Source organism: Portunus trituberculatus, chromosome 20 (assembly GCF_017591435.1).
Source record: "Portunus trituberculatus isolate SZX2019 chromosome 20, ASM1759143v1, whole genome shotgun sequence".
Taxonomy (NCBI): domain Eukaryota; kingdom Metazoa; phylum Arthropoda; class Malacostraca; order Decapoda; family Portunidae; genus Portunus; species Portunus trituberculatus.
The window spans coordinates 17,462,195-17,482,610 of NC_059274.1; the positions used below are offsets into that span (position 1 = coordinate 17,462,195).

The following is a 20,416-nucleotide window of genomic DNA, read 5'->3' on the forward strand; positions in this document are numbered from 1 at the left end:
GCCAAACACTCCACTGCTGGTGTTGCTGGGGATGTTGGCGCTCCCCCAACCAGGTACCACCAGCCCTCCGGGGAGCCCTGCCTAGCTGTACGCTGGGGGGAAGGGGGAGAAATGTAAGTATATTTTTGAGTAGATTATTTTTGTGTAATTTGTAATAGTGAGTGAAGAGGTGCATTGTATGGTACACTATGGTACGGGTCAAGGGAAGGCAAAAATATGGTGCGATTTTATGGTACGGTTCTGGGGAGGGAAAAAATATGGTGCGATTTTATGGTACGATATAAGGTCTTATTCAGAAATGCCTTGACATTATTGACATTAGCAAGGGTGCACCATTAGACCATTTTATTGACATCAGCAAGGGTCTATGGAGGGCAGAGGATTAATGGCCACAGTCTTCACTATTTTAACCCCTTCAGTACTGGGACACATTTTTACCTTGAGTTTTGTGCACCATTAGACAATTTTATTGGCATCAGCAAGGGTCTATGGAGGGCAGAAGATTAATGGCCACAGTCTTCACTATTTTAACCCCTTCAGTACCAAGACACATTTTTACCTTGAGTTTTGTGTACCATTAGACTATTTTATTGGCATCAGCAAGGGTGTATGGAGGGCAGAAGATAAATGGCCACAGTCTTCACTATTTTAACCCCTACAGTACTGGGACACATTTTTACCTTGAGTTTTGTGTACCATTAGACAATTTTATTGACACTAACAAGGGTGTATGGAGGGCAGAAGATTAATGGCCACAGTCTTCACTATTTTAATCCCTTCAGTACTGGGACACATTTTTACCTTGAGATTTGTGTACCATTAGACCATTTTATTAACACTAACAAGGGTATATGGAGGGCAGAAGATTAATGGCCACAGTCTTCACTATTTTAACCCCTTCATTACTGGGACACATTTTTACCTTGAGATTTGTGTACCATTAGACCATTTTATTGACATTAGGAAGGGTGTATGGAGGACAAAAGATTAATGGCCACAGTCTTCACTATTTTAACTTCTTCATTACTGGGACACATTTTTACCTTCAGAGTGACTAACTTTACCGATTAGAGATAGATAAAGAGAGAGAGAGAGAGAGAGAGAGAGAGAGAGAGAGAGAGAGAGAGAGAGAGAGAGAGGCTTAGTGACATATCCAGCCCTAACATTGTCAAGCCACACCATAAGACACTGCCAAGCTCCTCTGAAGTGACGGGTTGTGTGTCTAACCTTCATCAATAGAGTATAGTTGAAGTTGTTATTGTTTTTAAGGTTCCAGTGAGAGATTAACAACATTTCTAAATTATTAACAGCAGGAACACTCTACCTAGTCACCTCTGTGGCCTTCATGGAGAGAGAGAGAGAGAGAGAGAGAGAGAGAGAGAGAGAGAGAGAGAGAGAGAGAGAGAGAGAGAGAGAGAGAGTAGGGGATAATTTTACATTAAACAGCCTGCACACACACACACACACACACACACACACACACACACACACACACACACACACACACACACACACACACACACACACGTCAAGACTGGACTTGGTCTTTAGTACAGAGCCAATGGTCATTGAGGAGATGAGGGTGGAGTGCCCTTTAGCAAAGAGTGATCATGCAGTTTTGGAGTTCAAGGTGATAGATGAAGAGAAATCTAGAAGAAATGAAGAATATAAAGTGGGAAGATGGAATTATGCCAAGACAGATTTTGGAAACCTAAAGAAATTCTTTCAAGAGACAAATTGGATGAAATTCAAGAGTGCTAAGGGAGCAAATGAAAAGTGGAAGGAATTTATAAAAATATACAAAGAAGGTGAGAAAAAATTTGTACCAATAAGACAACATAGAGAAGTTGGAAAGCAGGACTGGTTTAACGATAGATGTGAAAAGGCTAGAACAAGAAAAGAGGATGCATGGAAGAGGTGGAGAAGGAAAAGATGGATTAAGCAGTGGGAAAGTTACAAAAGAGCAAGAAATTAATATGTGTTGATTAGAAGAGAAGAAAGAAAGAAACAAGAAAAGGATATAATTGATAAATGTAAAGACCAACCAAGGCTTTTTTACAGACATGTGAACAACAACATCAAAAATAGAGAAAGTATTGAAAGTTTAGAAGTAAATGGAGTATGCAGTGAGGATCCCAGGAAATGGCAGAGGCTATGAATGGATGCTTTGGAAGGTATTCACAAAGGAGACTGCTTTTGACAAACCACTGGTAATGGAACAGAAAGGGATTATGAAGGAGTTTCAAGTAACTGTGGAGGAGATCAAGAATATGATGGGGAGTTTAGAAGTGAGAAAAGCTGTGGGACCTGATGGGGTATCAGGATGGATTTTAAGAGAATGCAGGGAGCAACTGGCAGAAAAAGTTTGTGAAGTAATTGATGCCTCATTAAGGGAAGGTGTAGTGCCCCAAGACTGGAAAAGAGCTAACATTGTCCCAATTTATAAATCAGGTAACAAGAGAGACCCATTGAACTATAGACCAGTGTCACTTACAAGTGTGGTAGCTGTGTGAGAGGGTGGTGAAGAATAGATGGACAGACTTCTTGGAGAAAAATGACATACTTTGTGAGTGTCAATTTGGTTTTAGAAAAGGGCGTTCATGCACGACAAACCTGATATGTTACTATTCGAGGGTGATAGATGTAATACAGGAAAGAGATGGTTGGGCTGATGGAATATATCTGGATTTAAAAAAGGCCTTTGATAAGGTACCACACCGGAGACTGATCTGGAAACTTGAAATGGTAGGAGGAGTGCATGGCAGTTTACTAAAAAGGATGGAAGACTTTTTGGTAGGAAGAGAAATGAGAACAATAATTAAGGACAGACCATCAGAATGGGGCTTGGTGGAGAGTGGAGTTCCACAGGGATCAGTGTTGGCACCAGTAATGTTTGCGGTCTACATAAATGACATGGTGGATGGGGTGTCCAGTTATGTGAGCCTATTTGCAGACGATGCAAAATTGTTAAGAAAAGTGAGATGTGACAAAGATTGCGAACTACTCCAGGAAGACTTGGACAGAATATGGAAATGGAGCTGTACATGGCAAATGGAGTTCAACACGACAAAATGCAAGAAATTAGAGTTTGGCAAGAGTGAAAGAAGAATCAGGAGTATGTACAAGATAGGAAATGAAGACATAAAACCAGTCATGAAGAAAAAGACCTTGGGGTGACAATTACCAATGACCTAACGCCAGAGAGACATATAAACAAAATAATTGGAGAAGTATTGAACTTATTGAGGAACATAAGAGTGGCGTTTGTATATTTAGATGAAGAAATGATGAAGAAAATAATTACTGCAATGATAAGACCGAGGCTTGAATATGCAACAATACAGTGGGCTCCGAACTTAAAGAAACACATAACGAAACTAGAGAAAGTACAGAGGGCTGCAACAAAAATGGTGCCTGACTTAAGAGATTTGACTTATGAAGACAGACTGAACAGAATGCAACTTCCGACCCTGGAAAACAGAAGAGAAAGGGGAGACCTGATAGCAATATACAGAGTGATGATTGGCATGGAAAAAATGGATAGGATAAGATCTGTGTATGTGGAATGAAAGAATGTCGAGAGGGCATGGGAAAAAACTAAAAATGGCCACTTATAGAAGAGATGTGAAAAAATATAGCTTCCCTCATAGAAGGGTGGAAGCATGGAATAGTTTAGACGTGGAAGTGGTCAACGCAAGGAATATTCATGATTTTAAGAAAAAGCTGGACATTAGTAGATATGGAGACGGGACAGTACGAGCATAGCTCTTTTCCCGTATGTTACAATTAGGTAAAATTAGGTAAATACACACACACACACACACACACACACACACACACACACAGGCCCGGTAGCTCAGTAGTTAGAGCGCTGGCTTCACAGGCCAGAGGACCGGGGTTCGATTCCCCGGCCGGGTGGAGATATTTGGGTGTGTCTCCTTTCACGTGTAGCCCCTGTTCACCTAGCAGTGAGTAGGTTCGGGATGTAAATCGAGGAGTTGTGACCTTGTTGTCCCGGTGTGTGGTGTGTGCCTGGTCTCAGGCCTATCCGAAGATCGAAAATAATGAGCTCTGAGCTCGTTCCGTAGGGTAACGTCTGGCTGTCTCGTCAGAGACTGCAGCAGATCAAACAGTGAAACACAACACACACACACACACACACACACACACACACACACACACATTAACCTTCATAGTAATAATAATAACACTGCTGCTCCTGCTCCTGCTACTACTACTACTACTACTCCCTCCTCTTTTGTCCCTGCTATGCACTTGAGGCGGGCAGCAGCAGCAGCAGCAGCAGGAAACAGTGAGAATTGAAGGAAATGTTGAGGAGTTGGGGCAGGCTGTGGGTGTGGGTGAGGTGGGCGGCGGGCGGTGTTAACTGGGGTACATATACACAACCATCGCCTTATTTACCACAGTAATGGCTATTTATCTAGTGTGGTGGTTGATTCTGGCTTTGCTTCACTCTCTGGGTCTGGAAACACAGGGGGAGTGGAGGCAGACATTGCTGGACTGTCCATTGGGTAAGGCAGGGGTGAGGCGCCCCCGTGGGGTTCAATATTTACGTAGATAATTCATTTTAAAAATCGTCACAAGAAAAACGGCCCCCAGACTGGTATATACTACACTTGTAGGCGCGAGAAATAGTGTAACTAATAATCAAAATATAATATTCCTACCAGGTCGTTTTTTTTATTCATCTTGATCTTGATGGTACAGGTGACGCAGAATTTCTTCTGGGTCAGGCCTTTGTATCGGCAGCTCCTGTAGGGAACATAAAGAACACCAGACAACAAAGAGGGCAATCACCATCTTTCACACCACTAGTTCCTGCATCTGGCACGCCACATTCTCTCCAGGAACTCTTTCACAGCCTCAATCATCCTTTCATTCGTCTCCCCACACAGTCCCAGCAGCAACACCATCCATTCCCTCCCTGTCATCTCCACTCTGTCATGCCCCAGCTCACTCAGCACCACTTGCATCATCTCATACCTGTCTCTGGCATACTTCACACACTCCAGCACCACATGTTCCACTGTCTCATCCTCTCCCAAGTCACACATATGGCACACTTTCTTTCCACACAAAGCGGTGGAAAGAAAGGTGTTTGTGTCCAATTAACGGGTGACAAACAAACCACAATGTCGAGATAGAAAGCTCACCCAAACTACGTTATATTACATTTTCTGAATAACAAAAATTTTCGCTTTCAAGCCGAATAAAAACAACACAGATTCTTTGTCGTATGAAGATTTTTGTTTTCTATTTTGTTACCATTAAAATTTTTGAATTTGTAAATACGAATAGGTAGACTAAACTTTATGAAATATTGTTACTTGAATCATGTTTTTCATATCTTTTAAGTGTTATATCAAGCACCAAAACAATCCTAGGCGTGCTAATAAAAAAAAAAAAAAAAAAAAGTTATATATCCTGCAGTAACTTTAACGTTATTTTTTCGGTAAAGCAAAATACAGCTGGACTCGATTTACTAATAACAAAGCAGATATCAGAAGAATGCCAACTTCACTAATTAAGTAGAAATATTTCAATCCTTATGGCGAAATGTGGTTTTTTTTTTTTTTTGCAAGATTTGTGAGTGACCCCAATACCTCCATTTTCGTATTGGAAATATAGTATTCGTATTATTTTCATTTTTCTTTACCATTTCATATTATATTTATTTTATCTTAATGTTATTTTGAATTTTATAAGAACTTTGAGTGATAGAGGAAGTATATACAATGATGTCGACAATTTACGTAGAAGAAGATCCGCCATTATTAGGTTATAGTGTAGACATTGACAGTTTTTGAACCTTTGTGGAGCAGGTGAGTTAGTCCCAAGTGTGTGCGTGTACATGCTTATTATCTAAAGTATGTAGAGTTAGTGAGACGTACCAATTAAGGTGAAAAAGTCTGGTGTCCTTCACCCTTTCCTACGCCTTGTCACGCCTCATTTATACTATTACTACCACTACTACAACAACTACCACTATTCCAGAAGTGCACCATGGCTTGCCACAATGTCACAATGGGTCCTTGGAGAGCCGCTGGTGTTGACTTGTTGCCTGTCTCCTCTCTGCGGCAAAACTCCACAAATACTCTACTCACCAAGTTCCAGAGGGAGAGGTGAGTGTTTGTTGGTGTGGGAGAGGTGTCTGCAGGTGTGCTGTGAGTGTGGTGTGTGTGTAAGTGTGTTTTTTGTAAGTTTTTGTAATGTCAACTATAGCTATCTATGTATAGTGTATATTTTTTATGGTGTGGTTTGGCTAAGGTAGACTTATTGTGGGCATTTTGCAGGTGTGATTTAAGGATTGTTTGTGGAGTGCAGGTGTGTGTGTGTGTTTCACTGTTTGATCTGCTGCAGTCTCTGACGAGACAGCCAGACGTTACCCTACGGAACAAGCTCAGAGCTCATTATTTCCGATCTTCGGATAGGCGTGAGACCAGGCACACACCACACACCAGGACAACAAGGTCACAGCTCCTCGATTTACATCCCGTACCTACTCACTGCTAGGTGGACAGGGGCTACACTTGAAAGGAGACACACCCAAATATGTCCACCCGGCCGGGGAATCGAACCCCGGTCCTCTGGCTTGTTAAGCCAGCACTAACCACTGAGCTACTATATGTATGTGTGTGTGTGTGTGTGTGTGTGTGTGTGTGTTGCGTGTGTGTGTGTTTTGTTGCTTGATGCAATATTTTTAGGTAATTTTGGGTGCATTTTGGTTTGGTAATGTTTGTCTTGTTTCCTCCATATCTCCCTCCACAGGTTACCTCCAGGCTTTTCCTTCAGTAGACTATTTCCTCCATGTTTCCTCCAACTTCCCTCCAATTTTGAGTTTCCTGTCTCACTTCTATCATACTCAAAATAGTACTTTTCTAAATATCACTTCAAAACCTGACAATTTTTCTCATTTTTCCCTCCACCACCTCCTTTTCTTTCCTCCATATCTCCCTCCACACACCAAGCTGTGTACTGTGCTGGTGTGTGCGGATGTGGGACAGGTTTCTACAGGTGTGGTGTTTGTGTGGTATGTGTGGTGTGTGTGTAAATGTGTTTTTTGTTGTGTAAACTATATATTTTTTGGGTTTGTTTTTAGTGTTTTCCAGTGTTTGCAAATGTTTGTTTGTGGTTTGCTGGTGTGTGCAGGTGTGGGAATGGTGTGTGCTGGTGTGCTGTGTGTTTGGTGAGTGTGGGGTGTGTGAATGTTTGTTTTTTCTTACAATTTTGTCTCATAAACCTCAATTTTTTTCACTTGTTTTGGCCAGAAAATATTTAAAATCTTCCTATTACCACCACCACTGTCCAACCACACCTACCACCACCACCACTGTCCAACCACACCCACAACCACCACAAACAACCAACATTACCACATCAGATGCTCACAAAACCACACCATTTCACTACCACTACTAATACTATTATAACCACCACCACCTCCTCCCAACAGGATCACCAGCCACCATCGGCCATACTAAAGGAAGTGGCTCTATGTAGGGGTGGAACATGACAACTGAACCAGCTGGGACACACCTAGCCAACTGTGAGTATTGGAGGCTGTTTTAGGGTGTTTGAAGACTTTGAGTGTGTTTAAGGATACTTTAGGATGTTTTAAGGCTGTCTTAGGGTATTTTTAGGCAGTTTTAGATTGTTTGAGGCTATTTTTGGGTGTTTTAATAATTTTATGATGTTTAAGGAAGTTTTAGGCTATTTTAAGGTTGTTTAAGGCTGTTTTAGTGTCTTTTAGGGCTATTTTAAGGCTATTTAAGGGTGTTTTAAACTGTTTTTAACTATTTTAGGCTAATTAGGGTGTTTTAAGGATGTTTCAAGATATTTTAAAATTTTGGCTCCTGAAGTGATGAAGTACATGCACGCCATCACTCCATCAGTGCTTCATCTACTTGCTTTGTGTGTTTTTTATGATTCAGTGACAAACTGACTAACTGTTTTCAGGGACACTGGGTATGGTGGCTTTGGGGGGAAGGACCGTGTGGCCTGAGGGGAGGGGTGGTGGCCGGCGGGCAGTGTGTTACTGACCAGTGTGGTGTAATGGTGTTGTCATTGTCACCCTTGAGGGATTCTGAGGGTGAGCTGGCTCTATTAGATGAATTACATGATTCTGAGGACAATGAGAGTCAATCATAAGGTCTCATTAGTGAATCACATGAGGATTATTTGCCAGAAAATGACAGTGAGACCAGGAGCTCCCAGGAAGAAAGTGATGAAAGTGGTGAAGATGACAATTAAGGGAGATGGAAAGCATATATGTTGATTTAGAAGAGTGTACAATTTAAAATGTGGACATGGAAGTGGCAAGGATGAAAATTAATGGAGATGGAAAGTATATATGTTGATTTAAAAGAGTGTATGGTTTTAAATGTGGACATTGAAGCAGTGAGGATAAGTATTAAGATAAATGGAAAGCATATATGTTGATTTAGAAAAGTGTACAGTGTAAAATGTGGACATGGGAGCAGTAAGGATAAGAATTAAGAGAGATGGAAAGCATATATGTTGATTTAGAAGAGTGTACATTTTTAAATGTGGACATAGAAGTGTGGAGGATGATAATTAATGGAGATTGGAAGCATATATGTTGATTTAGAAGAGTTTACAATTTTAAGTGTGGACACAAGTGTGGAGGATGACAATTAAGAGAGGTGAAAGTATATATGTTGATTTAGAAGAGTGTACGATTTTAAATGTGGATGTGGAAGTGTCGAGGATGAGGATTAGGAAAGATGAAAGTATGTATGTTGATTTAGAAGAGTGTACAGTTTAAAATGTGGACATGGAAGTGTGGAGGATGAAAATTAATGGAGATGGAAAGCATATATGTTGATTTAGAAGAGTGTACAGTTTGAAATGTGGACATGGAAGTGTGGAGGATGAAAATTAATGGAGATGGAAAACATATATGTTGATTTAGAAGAGTGTACAGTTTGAAATGTGGATGATAATTAAGAGAGATGGAAAGTATAGAAAAGTGTACATTTTTATTGTCAACATGGAAGCAGTGACAATGACAATTAAGAGAGGTGGAAAGCATATATGTTGATTTAGAAGGGTGTATGGTTTTAAATGTCAACATGGAAACAGCACATTTAAGAATTAAGGGAGATGGGAAGTATATATGTTAATTTAGAAGAGTGTACAATTTACAATGTGGACATGGAAGCAATGAGGATAAGAATTAATGGAGATAGAAAGTTTATATGTTGATTTAGAAGAGTGTACAATTTTAAATGTGGACACAGAAGTGTGGATGATGACAATTAAGTGAGATGGAAAGCATTTATGTTGATTTAGAAGAGTGTATGGTTTAAAATGAGGACATGGAAGTGTGGAGGATGACAATTAATGGAGATGGAAAGCATGTATGTTGATTTAGAAGAGTGTACATTTTTAAATGTGGACACAAGTGTGGAAGATGACACTTAAGAGAGATGAAAATATATATTTTGATTTAGAAGAGTACAGTTTTAAATGTGGACATGGAAGTGTCGAGAATGAGGATTAGGAGAGATGAAAGTATGTATGTTGATTTAGAAGAGTGCAAGGTTTAAAATGTTGACATGGAAGTGTGGAGGATGACAATTAAGAGAGATAGAAAGCATTTATATTGATTTAGAAGAGTGTACAGCTTTAAATGTTGACATGGAAGTTTAGAGGATGAGGAGCAGCCAGGCAGTCCTGCACTGCATGCTTTCCTCCATACTTTCTGTCTTATCTGATCCCTTTGGTGACCAGCGTCCCGGTACTGGTCCGGTACTGATTGCAGATTTTTGTGGCTTTGATCCTGATGTACCAAGGAATGACATGAGTGGTTTGCACTGCTTCCAGCTCTTCATGTCAGATGAGGTGGTGCAGTCACTGTGTGTGTGGACCTGTGTCCCGGCAGCCAATTATTTATTTATTTATTTATTTATTTATTTTTTTTTTTTTTTTTTGGGGGGGGACATCCCAACAATAAATCACAAAAAAAGTTTATGGCAAAAAAGTGGCTTCATGTCACAAGGGATGAAATGAATGTCTTCCTATGTCAGCATCCCCAACATAACACGGTGCGGGTGGTGGGGGTTTTGTAGTGCAGGAGTGGCGGATTTGCTGGCAAAGGATTCATGATAGATGTGCCATTTTAAAAGGTTTTCACACATAAATATCTCTAATTCTTTTTAATTTATTTTTTTATTACTACTCAGCATTTAGGTAATACATTGCATTTCCATTGTGTTTAAATGGGCTAAAGGAGGCATTTTGGGTATCTCCTATCTCAAAGCCCACCAACTATTTGACTGCTAGTGTTCTTATTGATTTAGTGATGATTACTCCTGCAATGTATCACTTCTGTCACTATGTATCTTGTATTATCACTTCACTTATTCACTTATTCTCTATGTGTAACTGTCAAACACTTCACTTACACACTGACTCACTAACACTTTGGATTTATGGCCTCCACACACTCAATCACTAAGGTCTCTCTCTCTCTCTCTCTCTCTCTCTCTCTCTCTCTCTCTCTCTCTCTCTCTCTCTCTCTCTCTCTCTCTCTCTCTCTCTCTCTCTCTCTCTCTCTCTCTCTCTCTCTCTCTCTCTCTCTCTCTCTCTCTCCCTTCCTTCCTTCCTTCCTTCCTTCCTTCCTTCCTTCCTTCCTTCCTTCCTTCCTTCCTTCCTTCCCTCCTCCTCCTCCTCCTCCTCCTCCTCCTCCTCCTCCTCCTCCTCCTCCTCCTCCTCCTCCTCCTCCTCCTCCTCCTCCTCCTCCTCCTCCTCCTCCTCCTCCTGTGCTAATACTATTACTATTATTACTATCCCAGTGTGACCTGTGTGACCTCTGACTTTTTGCCGCAGGACTCCCTTGGACTGTGGCCTCACTGTGACCCGAGAGGAGGTTGCCACTCAACACTGAGGTCACACGGTTCCCTTTCTTATGCATGTCAGTGGTGTGGTGTGTGGTGTGTTTAGGTTTGGTTAGGTTAGGTGGGTTAGGTTGGGTTGGGTAAGTTTTTGAGGCAGTTTTGCATGTTTGGAGGGTATTTTTAAAAATTTTAGCATGTTTTAAGGGCATTTTTGGATTATGCTGGGTTGTTCTGGGTTATTTGGGGTTGGGTTGTGTTGGGTCATGCTGAGTTAATTTGGGTTGGGTTGTTTTGGGTTAGCTTGGGTTAATTTGGGGTGGGTTGGCTTACGCTGTGTTGTTGTAGGATTATTTGGGGGTGGGTTAGGTTTGGTTGGGAGCAATATGGATTTTGAAAGGGTAATACAATATTTGGCCTGAGGATTGTAACAGAAAGAGCAGTTGAAATGCAAAAAGATGTATACATGTGTTTGGTGGACTTTGAGAAAGCCTTTGAGACGATTAGACAGGAGGAAATGATTGACGTGTTAAAGGAGATTAGATTGGATGGCAAAGATGTAAGAATGATAAATAACCTATACTGGAAACTAAAAGCAGCATTAAGAATAAAAAATAAAAACACAGAATGGGTAGAGATACAGAGAGGAGTGTGGCAAGGCTGTGTACTCTCACCAGACACAGAATGGGTAGAGATACAGAGAGGAGTGTGGTAAGGCTGCGTCTCACCAGACTTGTTCTCGTTGTATGGACAAAAATGTTTGGAGGAGATGGAAGAAATGGAGGGAATTTGCATTGGGGGAAGAAACACAAACAACATACATTATGCGGACGATACAGTTTTAGCGGCAGATTCCGAGGTAAAATTGCAAGCACTCATAGATAGTTTAACCCTTAACGTTCGGTGATTGTTTTGGGATGATTGTAGCGTGGCGTGCAGAGAAGCAGGGATCGTTCCGGGAATCATGATTTTTCGGCGCTAAACGTTTGAATCTCTCCCCCTCACTGTTGGTCCTGGGGCAAGTGGAAGTCTCTGGCATCTTTTCTCACTCACCTCTTTGAGCCTGGAGACATATGTTCCCTCACATAGGTCATCTTTTCCCATTTTGAGGCAACATCTAGCAATCCCCGTGACCCGGAGTTAGGTTTCGGTACTCTGAGTGATGTTATGTCAGTGTTACTCGGTAATGACATTGAGCATAGTGGTGAAAATGAAGACAGTGATTTTTTTATTAAGACAGAAGAAAGTGAAGACTCCAGTAGTGATTCTGATAGTGATCTGGGAGACAGAGGCCAACCCTCACAGCGACGTTCATAAACCTCCTCACATACTCCCCTCGAACAATGCGCTGGTGTGTGTCACCCATGGTTGCCTCTACAGGACTGTGCTTGTCGGCCAAGTCACGTCAGTCCCATTGCCAAGAAGAGTTGCCACATTCCAATTATTATAAAATCCACAATATTTGTAATATGTGGTTTATTTTATTTTTCTGTTTTGAACATCATTTCATCTGAGTTCACATTTTCATGACATGAAAGTGCAAAAGTTCCTACTTTTACATCAAATTCATATGCCCAAATGGAGAGAGAGAGAGAGAGAGAGAGAGAGAGAGAGAGAGAGAGAGAGAGCATGGTGTTATCTGAGCTTGGGGGGTATTTCTTAGCGGATTCTGCCATGAATTTTTGACGTGCAATAACTTTGGTGTGAGAGGTGATGACATGTTGAAAACTATATCGTTGTACTCAGAATAACACAAAGAAATATGCTTTTATGAGGAAAAGAATATTTTTAGCATTTTTGACAGGTGTGATTTTTCCTCGCTGTAACAGACAGAAAGTAAATCAACCCCCGTACTTTAAGGGTAAGAAAGATAATGACCAATATTAGCATGAATATAACTCTAAGACAACGTATACTCAAGCGTTATGTATGGTCCACATTAACGTATGGCTCTGAGACATGGACGATAAAGAAGAACATGATCAAAAGGTTAGAAGCAGTAGAAATGTGGTTCATGCAAAGAATGCTGAGAATTCCTTGGACTGCACGGATCACTAATGAAGGATTGAGAAGAGTAGTAATGGAAAAAACACCGGTGAAGAGTATCAGGAGGAGACACCTAAATTTTGTGGGCCATGTACTGAGAGGGCATGGACTGGGGAGAGAATGCTTGTTGGGGAGAGTATAAGGAACCAGCGAGAGAAAGACAGAGGGTCAAGTTTATGGACACATTGGTGAAACACGTCGGTGAGGGCTGGACAACTGTGGATCGGGTTAGAGTGGCTCAGAACAGAGGAGGATGGTGTTCCATGGTCGCCAACGTCACATGACAGGCACCTCGGTAAAGATAAAGGGTTGGGTTGGGTTATGCTGGGTTGTTTTGGGGTAGTTTGGGGTTGGGTTGGGTTGGGTTGGGTTATGTTATGTTGGGTTGTTCTGGGTTAACTTTGGTTAGGTTGGATTGGGTTGAGCTGGGTTGTTTTGGGTTAGGTTAATTTCTGTTCAGTTTAGTTAAGTTAGGTTGAGTTCTGTTAGATTGGGTTGAGTTGCGTTCAGTTCAGTTTACAAAATAGTGAAGGTGACTCAATGTAAACATATCATTACAGGAAAGTCAAACCAATAGTCCCTGAATGCTGCCAAGGAGACACACTGCACCACCAAGCCAAGCCAAGCAAGCCACAATGCAACACAAGCCTTCTACAACACCTACAGCCATCAGCAACACCCAGAGTACAAGACAACACCTGGAGTCATGAAGAACAGTTAGGGTGGATTAGCAATTTGGAATGTTTTTTTTAAGGACATTTTAAGACAAGTTTGGCATGTTTTTCAGGGCATTCTAAGAGAGTTTGGCATGTTTTATGGTATTTTAAGACCATTTGGCATGTTTTTAGGGTGAAGATATTGGCCATTAATCTTCTGATGTCTATAAACCTTTCCTAATGTCAATAGAATGGTCTAATGGTACTCAAATCTCAAGGTAAAAATGTCTCCTAGTACTGAAGGGGTTAAAATAGTGAAGACTGTGGCCATTAATCTTGTCACCTCCATAGACCCTTGCTAATGTCAATAAAATGGTCTAATGGTACACAAACGTCAAGGTAAAAATGTGTCCCAGTACTGAAGGGGTTAAAATAGTGAAGACTGTGGCCATTAGTCTTCTGATGTCTATAGATCTTTCTTAATGTCAATAAAGTGGTCTAATGGTACACAGATCTCAAGGTGTCCCAGTATTGAAAGGGATAAAATAGTGAAGACTGTGGCCATTATTCTTCTGCCCTCTATAAACCTTTCCTAATGTCAATAAAATGGTCTAATGGTACACAAATGTCAAGGTAAAAATTTGTCCCAGTACTGAAGGGGTTAAAATAGTGAAGACTGTGGCCATTAACCTTCTGATGTCTATAAATCTTTCCTAATGTCAATAAAATGGTCTAATGGTACACAGATCTCAGGGTAAAAATATGTCCCAGTCCTGAAGGGTTTAAAATAGGGAAGACTGTGGCCATTATTCTTCTGCCCTTTATAAACCTTTCCTAGACTCAATAAAATGGTCTAATGGTACACAAATGTCAAGGTAAAAATTTGTCCCAGTACTGAAGGGGTTAAAATAGTGAAGACTGTGACCATTAACCTTCTGATGTCTATAAACCTTTCCTAATGTCAATAAAATGGTCTAATGGTATGCAAATCTCAAGGTAAAAATGTTTCCCTGTACTGAAGGGGTTAGAATAGTGAAGACGACCATTAATCTTCTGATGTTTATGAACCTTTTCTAATGTCAATAAAATGTTCTAATGGTACACAGATCTCAGGGTAAAAAGGTGTCCCAGTACTGAAAGGGGTTAAAATATTGAAGACTGTGGCCATTAACCTTGTGACCTTCATAGACCCTTCCTAATGTCAATAAAATGGTCCAATGGTACACAAATGTCAAGGTAAAAATGTGTCCCAATACTGAAAGGGTTAAGAAAGTGAAGACTGTGGCCATTAACCTTGTGACCTCCATAGACCCTTGCTAATGTCAATATGGTCTAATGGTGCACAAATCTTTAGGTAAAATTGTCCCCCAGTACTGAAGTGGTTAAGATAGTGAAGACTGTGGCCATTAATCTTGTGCCCTCCATAGACCCTTCTTAAAGTGAATAAAATGGTCTAATGGTACACAGATCTCTAGGTAAAAATGTGTCCCAGTACTGAAGGGGTTAACATGTCACACTAACCAACCACATTACCCCTTACACAGAATAATTATTTATGTTACAACTTTGCCCACTAAGACTAAGTTAACAGTAATTGTAATGGGAGGCACTGCAAGGTTTTCTTCATTTTTCAGAATTCTTATTTATTTATTTATTTTTTCTGTCACCTCCATTACTCCCCAAAAAATTGTTAAGCTGCTCCCAAGGGATGATTCACCCCCAGTTTGGGAACCACTGTCTTGGAAGGTCTCATAAAAATACTGAATTTTTGTGGCAAGGTGCTAGAAATGTGTGTGTGTGTGTGTGTGTGTGTGTTATTGGAAAGTTTTTTTTTGGGTGGGTTTTGAAATAAGTTTGTGTTTTATACTGTGAATTTATATTTATGTGAAGATTTTTTGTGTTTTGAAGTGAGGTGAGGCTGTGTGTGTGTGTGTGTGTGTGTGTGTGTGTGTGTGTGTGTGTGTGCATGTGTGTGTGTATGTGTGTGTGTGTGTGTGTGTGTGTGTGTGTGTGTGTGTGTGTGTGTGTGTGTGTGTGTGTGTGTGTAATTCACCGTTTGATCTGCTGCAGTCTCTGACAGAGACAGCCACGTTACCCTACGGAACGAGCTCAGAGCTCATTGTTTCCATCTTATAGGCCTGAGACCAGGCACACACCACACCGGGACACAAGGTCACAACTTTCGATTTACATCCCGTACCTACTCACTGCTAGGTGAACAGGGGCTACGTGAAAGGAGACACACCCAAATATCTCCACCGGCCAATCGGTCATTGAAGCCAGCTCTAACCACTGAGCTACCTCCATGTGTGTGTGTGTGTGTGTGTGTGTGTGTGTGTGTGTGTGTGTGTGTGTGTGTGTTTATAGTAGGCAAGATGGATTATGGTTTTTGTGTGTGTGTGTGTGTGTGTGTGTGTGTGTGTGTGTTTTGTATGGGCAACATGGATTAAGGTTTGTGTGTGTGTGTGTGTGTGTGTGTGTGTGTGTGTGTGTGTGTGTGTGTTTGTTTGTTTGTTTGTGTGTGTGTGTGTGTGTGTGTGTGTGTGTGTGTGTGTGTGTGTGTTTTATATGTGTAACAAGATGGATTAAGGTTGTGGAGTGTGTGTTTGTGTGTGTGTGTGTGTGTGTGTGTGTGTGTGTGTGTGTGTGTGTGTGTGTGTTTTGTGTCCGTGTCTGTGTGTGTGTGTGTGTGTGTGTGTGTGTGTGTTTGTGTATCAAGATGGATTAATTTGTATTTTGTGTGTTTGTGTGTGTGTGTGTGTGTGTGTGTGTGTGTGTGTGTGTGTGTGTGTGTGTGTGTGTGTTTACCTAGTTGTAGTTTTACAGGGCCTGGGCTTTATGCTCGTGTGGCCCTGTCTCCATATCTACACTTATCCAATCTTCTTTAAAAGTATGCACACTGTTGCAGACACTACTTCTTGTGTGTGTGTGTGTGTGTGTGTTTTGGGCAAGATGGATTAAGGTTTTTGTTGTGTGTGTGTGTGTGTGTGTGTGTGTGTGTGTGTGTGTGTGTGTTTGTGTTGTGTATCAAGATGTATTAAGGTTCTGCAGTGTGTGTGTGTGTGTGTGTATTTACCTAATTGTATTTACCTAATTGTAACATACGGGAAAAGAGCTATGCTCATACTGTCCCGTCTCCATATCTACTAATGTCCAGCTTTTCTTAAAATCATGAATATTCCTTGCGTTGACCACTTCCACGTCTAAACTATTCCATGCTTCCACCCTTCTATGAGGAAGCTATATTTTTCACATCTCTCCTATAAGTGGCCATTTTAGTTTTTCCCATGCCCTCTCGACATTCTTTCATTCCACATACACAGATCTTCCCTATCCATTTTTCCATGCCAATCATCACTCTGTATATTGCTATCAGGTCTCCCCTTTCTCTTCTGTTTTCCAGGGTCGGAAGTTGCATTCTTTTCAGTCTGTCTTCATAAGTCAAATCTCTTAAGTCAGGCACCATTTTGTTGCAGCCCTCTGTACTTTCTCTAGTTTCCTTATGTGTTTCTTTAAGTTCAGCCCACTGTATTGTTGCATATTCAAGCCTCAGTCTTATCATTGCAGTAATTATTTTCTTCATCATTTCTTCATCTAAATATACGAACGCCACTCTTATGTTCCTCAATAAGTTCAATACTTCTCCAATTATTTTGTTTATATGTCTCTCTGGCGATAGGTCATTGGTAATTGTCACCCCAAGGTCTTTTCTTCATGACTGGTTTTTATGTCTTCATTTCCTATCTTGTACATACTCCTGATTCTTCTTTCACTCTTGCCAAACTCTAATTTCTTGCATTTTGTCGTGTTGAACTCCATTTGCCATGTACAGCTCCATTTCCATATTCTGTCCAAGTCTTCCTGGAGTAGTTCGCAATCTTTGTCACATCTCACTTTTCTTAACAATTTTGCATCGTCTGCAAATAGGCTCACATAACTGGACACCCCATCCACCATGTCATTTATGTAGACCGCGAACATTACTGGTGCCAACACTGATCCCTGTGGAACTCCACTCTCCACCAAGCCCCATTCTGATGGTCTGTCCTTAATTATTGTTCTCATTTCTCTTCCTACCAAAAAGTCTTCCATCCATTTTAGTAAACTGCCATGCACTCCTCCTACCATTTCAAGTTTCCAGATCAGTCTCGGTGTGGTACCTTATCAAAGGCCTTTTTTAAATCCAGATATATTCCATCAGCCCAACCATCTCTTTCCTGTATTACATCTATCACCCTCGAATAGTAACATATCAGGTTTGTCGTGCATGAACGCCCTTTTCTAAAACCAAATTGACACTCACAAAGTATGTCATTTTCTCCAAGAAGTCTGTCCATCTATTCTTCACCACCCTCTCACACATCTTAGCTACCACACTTGTAAGTGACACTGGTCTATAGTTCAATGGGTCTCTCTTGTTACCTGATTTGTAAATTGGGACAATGTTAGTTTTTTTCCAGTCTTGGGGCACTACACCTTCCCTTAATGAGGCATCAATTACTTCACAAACTTTTTCTGCCAGTTGCTCCTGCATTCTCTTAAAATCCATCCTGATACCCCATCAGGTCCCACAGCTTTTCTCACTTCTAAACTCCCCATCATATTCGTGATCTCCTCCACAGTTACTTGAAACTCCTTCATAATCCCTTTCTGTTCCATTACCAGTGGTTTGTCAAAAGCAGTCTCCTTTGTGAATACCTTCCGAAAGCATCCATTCATAGCCTCTGCCATTTCCCTGGGATCCTCACTGCATACTCCATTTACTTCTAAACTTTCAATACTTTCTCTATTTTTGATGTTGTTCACATGTCTGTAAAAAAGCCTTGGTTGGTCTTTACATTTATCAATTATATCCTTTTCTTGTTTCTTTCTTTCTTCTCTTCTAATCAACACATATTAATTTCTTGCTCTTTTGTAACTTTCCCACTGCTTAATCCGTCTTTTCCTTCTCCACCTCTTCCATGCATCCTCTTTTCTTGTTCTAGCCTTTTCACATCTATCGTTAAACCAGTCCTCTTTCCAACTTCTCTATGTTGTCTTATTTACAAATTTTTCTCACCTTCTTTGTATATTTTTATAAATTCCTTCCACTTTTCATTTGCTCCTTAGCACTCTTGAATTTCATCCAATTTGTCTCTTGAAAGAATTTCTTTAGGTTTCAAAATCTGTCTTGGCATAATTCCATCTTCCCACTTTATATTCTTCATTTCTTCTAGATTTCTCTTCATCTATCACCTTGAACTCCAAAACTGCATGATCACTCTTTGCTGGGCACTCCACCCTCATCTCCTCAATGACCATTCTCTGTACTAAAGACCAAGTCCAGTCTTGACGATGCTCCTCTCCTCCAAACCTAGTATCTTCTTTGACCCACTGAGTTAACACATTTTCCATTGCCAGTGTCAATAGTGTATTTCCCATGTTGTCTCTGATCCTTCCATTGACCAGTCCTCCCAACACACCTCTTTACAATTAAAATCTCCCATCATTATAGTTCGTTCACAGCCACCCAACATTTCTTCCAGACATGTTCCTGTATCACTTATCATTTCTTCATATTCCTGTACTGACCATGCATTTGTCTTATTATCACCACTATGTAGTGCCTCTTTTTCCTTCATTAGTTTCTGCTCTGATCTTTAGCACTTCTGCCTTTCCCATACCTTCTTTCACTTGATCCACCTTTATATCTTTTTAACCAGCAACATCACTCCTCCTCCCATCTTACCTACTCTATTTCTTTTCCAAACATTATATTTCCTTCTCCAACCATCATCAGGTCTTCTTCTCTCAGTTTTGTGTGTGTAAGACCCACAATATGTGTTCTTGTGTGTGTGTGTTGAGTTGTGTTTTGTGTGTGTGTTTGTGTGTGTGTGTGTGTGTGTGTGTGTGTGTGTGTGTGTGTGTGTGTGTGTGTGTGTGTGTGTGTGTGTGTGTGTGTGTGTGTGTGTGTGTGTGTGTGTGTGTGTGTAAGGGTATGTTCACACTAGAAGCAGAGCGGTCCGGTTAGGTGTTCACTCAATAAGCAGAGCAGGGTGACTTACACAAGAATTCTGGGTGTCCTCTTAGCCACAGAGCAGGTCGGGCAGGCAACAATATGATGAAAAAGAAATAATAATAATGAATAAATAAATAGTGTCAAACTCCTCAGTGTTTATCTGGAAGGATGACAAAAAAATGTGATAATTTATAAAGGAACGTGAAATTTTGTTGGTAAAGTGTGTGTGTGTGTGTGTGTATTTACCTAGTTGTAGTTTTACTGGGCCTGGGCTTTATGCTGGTGTGGCCCCGTCTCCATATCTACACCTATCCAATTTTTCTTTAAAACTGTGCACACTCGTTGCTGACACCACTTCTTCACTCAAACTGTTCCAAGTCTCAACACATCTTTGTGGGAAACTATATTTTTTAACATCTCTCAGACATCTTCCCTTTCTCAAATTTTTGCTATGCGATCTTGTGCTTCTAGTGTCATATTCTTCTCCTGGGATCAGTTTCTCTTTATCCACTTGATCCATTCCGTTGATCAATTTATAAACTTGTATCAGATCCCCTCTCTCCCTTCTCTGCTCCATGGTTGGTGGATCCATAGCATTTAGTCTCTCCTCATATGTCATCCCTTCAAATTTGTGTGTGTGTGTGTGTGTGTGTGTGTGTGGCTCATTGATCTTTACAGTGTGGTTTTTTCTTTCTTTCTCTCTCTCTTCCTCCTTTCTTTTGTTTTCTCTTTTTCCTTTCAATTTTCCTCAAGGGATGGAACAGGTGTGGAAGAAGAAAAGAATTTGTGATTTCCTGTCATGTTTAGTACCTGAATATCACTTCCTTTTCCTTTCTTTT

General features: G+C 40.7%; 1 long non-coding RNA gene across 1 annotated transcript; it reads left to right on the forward strand.

The window, feature by feature from the left end:
• Nucleotides 1-5,779: 5,779 nt before the first annotated feature.
• Nucleotides 5,780-11,092, forward strand: LOC123506507. The gene is made up of 4 exons (XR_006675455.1): nt 5,780-5,843; nt 6,016-6,143; nt 7,475-7,567; nt 10,873-11,092. It is a non-coding gene; the product is annotated as an uncharacterized LOC123506507 (long non-coding RNA).
• The last annotated feature ends 9,324 nt before the right edge of the window (nt 11,093-20,416 follow it).